Source organism: Mytilus galloprovincialis, chromosome 1 (assembly GCF_965363235.1).
Source record: "Mytilus galloprovincialis chromosome 1, xbMytGall1.hap1.1, whole genome shotgun sequence".
Lineage (NCBI taxonomy): Eukaryota > Metazoa > Mollusca > Bivalvia > Mytilida > Mytilidae > Mytilus > Mytilus galloprovincialis.
The window spans coordinates 27,904,176-27,912,644 of record NC_134838.1 but is presented as its reverse complement, the minus strand read 5'-3'; positions in this window follow the sequence as shown (position 1 = coordinate 27,912,644).

The window sequence follows — 8,469 nt, the reverse complement described above, 5'->3', positions numbered from 1 at the left end:
TGTACATTGAAGGGTTGCGTGATGCATGGGATCGAATCCCTTTGAGGTCAAGCCCTTGCTTCTCACATTGAACAAATTACTTATCTATGTATATTAAATAGTCATACAGGAATAACTTAATACCAGTATCATTCTGACACACCCTGAGGGACTGTTAGTTGCAGAAAAATGGTGTTAAAGGGAAACTCCGCAAAAAACAAAAAATGATATTATGTCAATTCTGTATAAAAATGCTCAAATTCATAGATATTACAGTTTTATTCTGTTATTCTAAATTTAGAGTATCAATTCTCTGGGGTGTTGCTAAACGGCGGAAACGGAAAAGGGAACGGAATACGGAAAGGAAACGGAAACCGACCGGATTAACCCCTTTTCTTTTTGGCTATTTTATCTTCATAGGCATATCTAATATACCATAACACATGTTTACAAAAAAGAAAAACAGAGGAATGAATTTTAAATAATTTTTTTTTAAAGCATATAGTATTGAAATAGCAGGAGATAATGAGATAATGTTTTTTTAAATATTTGATAGGGTCATGCGTATGTCGTTCTTTTGATTCTGTATAGTCTATAATAAAATTGAAAATGGAAATCGGGAATGTGTCAAAGAGATAACAACCCGACCATAGAAAAGACAACAGCAGAAGGTCAGCAACAGGTCTTCAATGTTGCGAGAAATTCCCGCACCCGGAGGCGTCCTTCAGCTGGCCCCTTAACAAATATATACTAGTACAGTGATAATGAACGCCATACTAAACTCTTAGAAAGGAGCAAAGACTGGCGTCCAGAATATGAACCAGCATACAATAAATTAATTTATGTAAAAATGATAAATCTGTTCGGCTACATATGTCAAACGCTATCCGTGTTAATTACCCGAAAAAGATAGGGTATATCAGGGTAGCGACTGACGGCTGACTAAATAGTAGAATGAGGCTGAAATGCTTTTCATCGTTTTTCTTTGTGTCTTTTTTTAATTGCCGTGAATACAGATAAGTGATGTGATGTGATGTATCTTGTTTCGTTGTTCCGCACTGGTGATTTTCCATCTATCTTTTATCTTTTCTTGTATAATGAAAAGAAAAGTAAAGAATCCTAATACGAAAATGGTGCACGGACAACAACCGATAAGGAAACCCATGAACTTTATAGAGACTTAAATATATTTTATTTTAATGTAAAAATTTACAAAAAAATAAAAATTTATGAAGTCTGCTGTTTGGTATGAACGTCCCAAAAGCGGCATTACAACTCCTAGATTTTAAAATCATAAAATACGAATTGACGTTAAACATGCAAGTGTCGGAAAATTATTAACTTACATGGATATAAGGTTTGCACAGTGGTGCTCTCGCCAAGTTAGTCATGCGTAGTCATGTCCTAGAGTTTTCAAAATCAAATATTCCACACTGATTTTAATATCATGCTGCTTAATTCTTCTCTGAAAATTCAATCCCTACAAGTAACCGTGAATTTTATTTCATTATATAGTGTCACTCATTCAGTATGCTGTTTTACTATATATACCGGTAATTGAAAACATTAAAAGATAGGCGAAAGATACCAAAGGGACATTTAAACTCAGAAGAAATAAACCGACAAAGCCGTGACTAAAAAAGACCCCCCAAAAAAAAGACCAAAAGACTAACAGACAATCAATAGTACACAAAACACAACATAAAAACTAAAGGCTGATCAACACGAACCCCATCCCCCAAAACGGGGAGGGGGGCAGGGGGTATCTCATATCCAGCTTCACATGTGACACCCGTTAACACTATGATAGACATGAATTTATATTCATTCACACTTAAGGAATGTTAAAATTTGAAAGTCACTTTTATGTTTATTGGTAGTTTTTAAATAATTTGGTGCTTTGTCAAGGCAACTGAAAACTTCTCTGTTCTTTTTATGACGGAAATGATACTTTATTTTACACTACGCATCTGATCGTTTGGATTTTTCTACTGTCCAAACACCCGTTTATCTAAGATATCACTGATATCATTTACTAAATAGTACCTGACCCAGAACAGTTTCTTGAGATACCACAGAATCAACGGCCTGTTGAACCTGTTTGATTTTCTCGAATATACCACGACTCTTTGCTTGTGGAAGCATAGGAATATGTAAATACAACATTGCGTTATACCTGGTTTACTGTAACTGTTTATGTTCGACTTAATATATCGTAAATCATTTATGATATTATAAGAATCAAGAAGGGCTAACGCATTATGTAGGAGCATACTATATATGTTAGAGCATCTTGCAGGGAATGCATGTTTGAGATACTAAGTGCAAATGCTACATGTCTGCTGTTGTCAATTCATCAGTTATCAAGCTGGTATTGATGGTTGTTGAAAAATTGGTGAATATTAATAATAATATAAAAGCTGATAATTTATTTTATAAATTTTAAACATTCTATGGCTTATTTCTTCTGGCCCTCATACTTCTAATGTTTTGAGTCCATAATCTAATTTGTTTATGTTATTACGTCTTTCCTTTTTGGATATAATGGTTTATTTAGTGTTGTATATTTAGTTGTTGTCTTCTTAGTTGATATACTATAGTGAATTGTTCATTTAATGTTACTGCTCTGTCATGGTCGTTTTCTGCTGTTAGACTTGCTTTAGTCTTTAGTGGAGGTACCCTTTGAAAGTTCTTGTTTTATCTGACCTGGCCCTGCCAATTGGGCTTTTCTCGTCACTTGGCGTCCGTCGTCCGTTTTCGTCTTTGTTAACTTTTACAAAAATCTTCTATGAAACTACTGGTCAACATGTGACCGAACACATGTCTTTTAGGAAATCGTCTGACAGTTTTGGTTAAACTTGGCATCAATTATTATTGGTATATCTAGTTTTAAAAGAGTGTTGAATAACCCTGTCTGCCAGCCAAGATAGCCGACATGGCTAAAATTAAAACACAGGGATAGTATGCAAGTGCTGTCTATTGAAAACTGCTATGAATAGCGAAACTCTGATGTACAAAACATGTTTAGAATGTTGAGTTCTACCTTATGTCCATACACGCCAAACGGTCAAATGATTTCGTTTAGGAGTTATCACCCTTATATGACGAATTTTACCACTTTCCATGTTTGCCTATTATATTGAAATATATAATAAATAATAAATAGATAACAACTTTAAATTACAAATACAGCAAGACAAGATCTTAACAAGGAGGTCAAAATGTCCTGCCAAATCGTGAGTCGACTCGATATTGGAGTTTTTCGTTGTTAATGAATCTTTGTTTTTTTGCCAATTATCTTGAACACAATAAGCGATAGCTAGAAACAAAAATTATCAGCATGACAAGATCTACAAACAAGTCAAAATTTCCATTAAAGTAAGTAGACTTTTTAAAGTAATGATTGCCCTTAAATGACGACTTTTTTATCCTCTCTTTTGTGGTAAAAAGTAAAGTAGATAAAGAGATTTTTGTCATGAACTATTCAAGACACTTCAAGTCTATAATGTTGGAGAGGTCCTAGATGAATGACACGTGCTCTTTATAGTCTCTTGTTGTTTGTAGCTGTTATGTTTTTCCAACACTGTCTGCTATTTTCTTTGATATCTAGCTTATATACTATTGTCAACATAATTGTTGTGTTATTTCGTTACTTCAGTCGTTATTGATTTTCGTAGTTCCTCCCATTCCCCCCTTAAATTCCGTCCTCATAAGTATTTCTTTCCGTTTCCGTTCCGTTTTCCGTTTCCGCCGTTTAGCAACACCCCAATTCTCTGTGTGCCGCCATTTGACATCTTCTCCGTTTAGAAACCACGATATGTTTATGAATCACAAAGGACCAAAACTATAGTAACCTAATGTAGTCCTAATTGCGTGTTGATATCTTGTCAATTGTTCGGTTGTATTAACCGACTAACTAACTTGATACAGAAAATGATTTTTTTTAAATAACCATGGTCTGTCTGTTTTAAACTGCTTATATGGGAAAAGTCACAGTTCAAAGTCATAAATGATCATAAATAAGTGTTCTGTGAAAATTGTTTTCGAAAATCTAATTTGTTCATAATTCTTTTATATAATGAACTTATTTTATCAAATTCGGACCTTCCTTTATCTGATCACCAGCATGGCTTAAGATATTACTCCCAAAGGTATTGTTAGGTGACACGTCGAGGTCATCAAGCTATTTCCTGTCGGACTTTCAAGTTCATGCATCGTTTCACTTCTGAAGGTATTGATCAGTGTACATGGCCGATAACTTGTAACTTTCCATTGTGAACTATCAGGTGTATAATATACATCTCTGTCTTGCGTGTCCGATAGTGATATACTAGTCATTACTAAACTCATACGCTTGTTCAATAAATAACTTTTCTGGTGCACAAAATATTATTTATAAAAATCTAAATAATTAAAAAAAAAATTTGATAAAATAATAAACTGCTATCACAGAGATATGTCTCGCCTTTTTGTAATTTTGATTATGCAAATGTTGAAATCAAAAAAGCTTTAACATCTTACACAAGTTATGCAAATATTCAAAGTCAATGCACCATGACTGAGTAACATGGCTAATCAATCTCCATGTAAATGAGGTGTGCCAATGCTAATGCAACTGAATACCAAATACCATTGACTTATTAAAAGTTGTTCCAAAATCTAAATACAAACATTAACTTATAAACTGTGTAAAAGTTTCAAATTCTATGAACCATGAAGAGGGGGTGGGGCTATATCATCTCCATGGAAATGCTTATACAACTGAATACCAATTAACATATTGGCCTACCATTAATAGTTCCCCTTGAACTTACCTAATATCAAACTAATACATGATAACTTACAAAATTTTCAAAAAAGTCAAAAGACCATGACTAAGGGGGCGGAACCATATTATCTCCATAAAAATGATATATGCCAATGCTTATACAACTGCATACCAAATATCATTGACCTACCACTTGTGGTTCCCCATAAAACGACCTAATCACAAACTAATACATGTACAATAAGCAAAAGTTTTGAAGTCAATAGACCATGACTGAGGGGGTAGGGCCAAATAATCTCCATGGAAATGAGATGTGGCAATGCTTATACAACTGTATACTAAATATGATTGACCTACCACGTGTGGTTCACCATAAACTAGACCTAATCACAAACTACTACATTGTTGACGCCGCCGCCGACACCGGAAACAGCATACATAAGTCTCGCTTTTTGACTCCGACAAGGCGAGACAAAAATCTATTTACACATTTTTCCAAGGGTAAATTTGGGAAAATGTAATCATATATTTGTTGTCAATAGTGAAGGACAGTTTGAAACATGCATTTTACAAAAATGTACGCACGTTGTCGACCATTCGTTTATGCGCCTGGACAGAAAGTTACGGAACTATAGATAGTCGCAATTTAAAATATATACAAAGTTCAAAGTTCAAAGTTCTTTATTTTCAAATTAAGGGCCCCTGACTGGGACATAATGACAACAATACACAATACATTCTGATTCTTAACACATAAACATATAATGAAGATAAAATTAAAATTTCAAGTCACATGAAGAGAATGAGATAATATCATAGAATATATATATATCATATATTAAAAATATCACAACATAAAACAATTGTTATTTATAAGTTATTTGAGTTCTTTCAAAGTTTCATATCTTTGACTTTTTTTTTCTGCCATGCCAGAGTGCCAGCAAAAATAATATAATAATTTATTAATTCACCATATTAAATTGAGAATGGCAATATAGTTTACTAACAGAGGTCCACCTCGTCTCTTATCCAGAAAAATAAGTTGAAGGAATAAATAATACAAGTCACTAAAATGGAAAAGAGACCAAGGGCAAATGCACTTGGACATGTTAGTCAGTGGAATTTTAGAGACCGTCTTAACCTCCTCGTGATTAGTGCACAAAAGTAAAAAAAAAATGTTCACTTTAATGCAGAATTCACCAAGGGATGATACTAAAAGGTTTTGGCATCCAAAATCGTATGTTATTATATTTACAAATGCATATATATATACATATTCAACACTCTAGCATAGCAGTAGCAGGTGCAAATGAAGTGACAAAGTCCCACTACTCTTTAATTAGTATGTTCATGTTTGGCTATAAGACAACAAATTTTACATAAAATTTCATGATCTTCATTACTCATCATCCAAATAAATTTTTCAGGATTTTGTAATTGGGTAAAATTAGGACATTTCAAACAAATAGCATTAATTAGATCATAACTTTCACCTTTATACTTTGTACATGTTAGTAAAAAATGGTTCTCATCTTCTACCTCGCCAGATGAGCAATGACCACAATCTATTTTGCCTGATACTACCTTGATATCTCTAACTTGATATAACTCTATTTGAAGTCTATGAGCTGATATTCTGAATCTGGTGAAAATTCTCCTCTGCCCAAAATCTTTTATAATATTTAAATAATTTTCAAATCCAAAGTTTTGTTTAAACTTGAAGTACGTAAACAGTTTGCCATCTGATAATGATGTTTTTTGTGTTTGCCAAAGATTAATATAATGAATTTTCATACATTTTTTACATGTCTTTTAGAACTATTTGTTTTCATTGACTTTAAGCATGTTAAGTCAGTATGGTTATCAAAATTTTTTTTCTGTATATAAACAGAGCCATACCAAGGAGAATGGTTATTTTCGTACAACTCTATGGAAGTTAAATAGACATCTTTTAGAATTGGAAATTGATTATTTAAATTTTCCAAACGGTGCCAATATTTAAGCATTGAACTGATGACGATATAAAAATGTGTGAGTAATCTGCCAATTTCTGACAAGGAGGCAAAGTTTGTAAATGTACTCTTTTTCCCACAACCTAAAACAAATTAACATAATTTAACATGCAAATCTTCACATTTAAGTCTTTTATAAATTTCAAGTAAGGACAAATCAGGGTTTTTTTCAATCTTGTTGTAAAGGGATTAAAATAACCCCAAATTTCACAACCATATAATAATATTGGCATGATAGTGTGATCAAATACATGTAATGAGATTTTAGGTGAAGGACAGTGAGAAATAAATTCCTTGCACAGTTTAAAATAAGCCTTTAGACCCTTCTGATAAAGTTCATTTTGAGCAAAGGAGAAAGATCCAGATGAACAAAAAGTAATGCCAAGATATTTACATTTGGTTACACGTTCAACAATTTTTCCATTGTATTTGAAATTATATTTGAGATGTCTGCCTGCCTTATTGAATATAAGCACTTTGGTTTTAGATAAATTTACAGTAAGACACCACTGTTTGCAAAACTTATCTAAAATATCTAGTTTTTGTTGAAGACCATGCGATGAGGAAGAGAGCAGAACAATATCATCTGCATATATCAAACAATGTATAGGTCGAGAGTTTAGTATAATTGAATCTGATGTTTGTTTGAGTAAGGGAGCTACCATTTGATTTTTATGGGGGGGCTAGGATGAAAAATTTTGTCCTGCATTTTTTTTTAGCTGTAATCTCTGTCCTGCCTTTTTATTTCTTCACTCTGTTCGGTCCTGCCTTTTTTTTTTTTTAGTTTATCCTGACTTTTTTTTTTGCAAGTGTCTCATCCTGCCTTTTTTTTTTACTCAAAACTCCTGTCCTGCCTATTTTTTTCAAATTTCATCCTAGCCCCCCCCCCCCCCATAAAAATCAAATGGTAGCTCCCTAATGAAGGGAGGTCCGTCATTAATAAAAATTTTGAATAAGTTAGGACTTAGGTTGTCGCCTTGCTTAACTCCCAATTTACTATCAAACATTTCAGTGCGAACAGTGTTACTTGTTTTTATACAAGATTTACTTACAGAATACAGACTCAATACATATTCTTAATAACATTATAAAAAGTACCAACCCGTATTTCTAAGAGTTTAAGTCTTAATCCTGTATGATTAAATCAACAAAGCAGACAAACACTCTACTATCCTTATGTGAACAATATTTATCAATAATGCATTTTAATATAAACATATGGTCAGATGTTCTAGCCTTTTTTGTGAAACCAATCTGAGAGTCATCTATTAGATTATGAATTATTAAAAAATTATCCAATCTAGAGTTTAATATGCAATTGAATAATTTACCAACACAGCTGGTGATTGTCAGGCCTCTATAGTTACTTGGTTCATCTTTATCGCCACCTTTATGCAGCGTTTTTATATATCCTTCCGTCCATGATTTAGGATATAAACCATATAATAAACTGGTATTAAACAATTTAATTAAACATTTTGTTAAGAAAATTTGGCCACTTTTCAACATGTTGTTGCTAATATGATCTAACCCAGGAGCTTTATCCCTTTTTAATCTACCAATAGTAGCATATATTTCTGAGTCCTTTATTGGAAAATCCAGATCATTGAAACATTTATTTTTTCAGCATCTTCTAGCTTTTTATCAAGTTCTTTTAAACGATCTGTAAATTCTAAACTGAAAGAGTTCAAGTCCTGAAAATGCTTTATC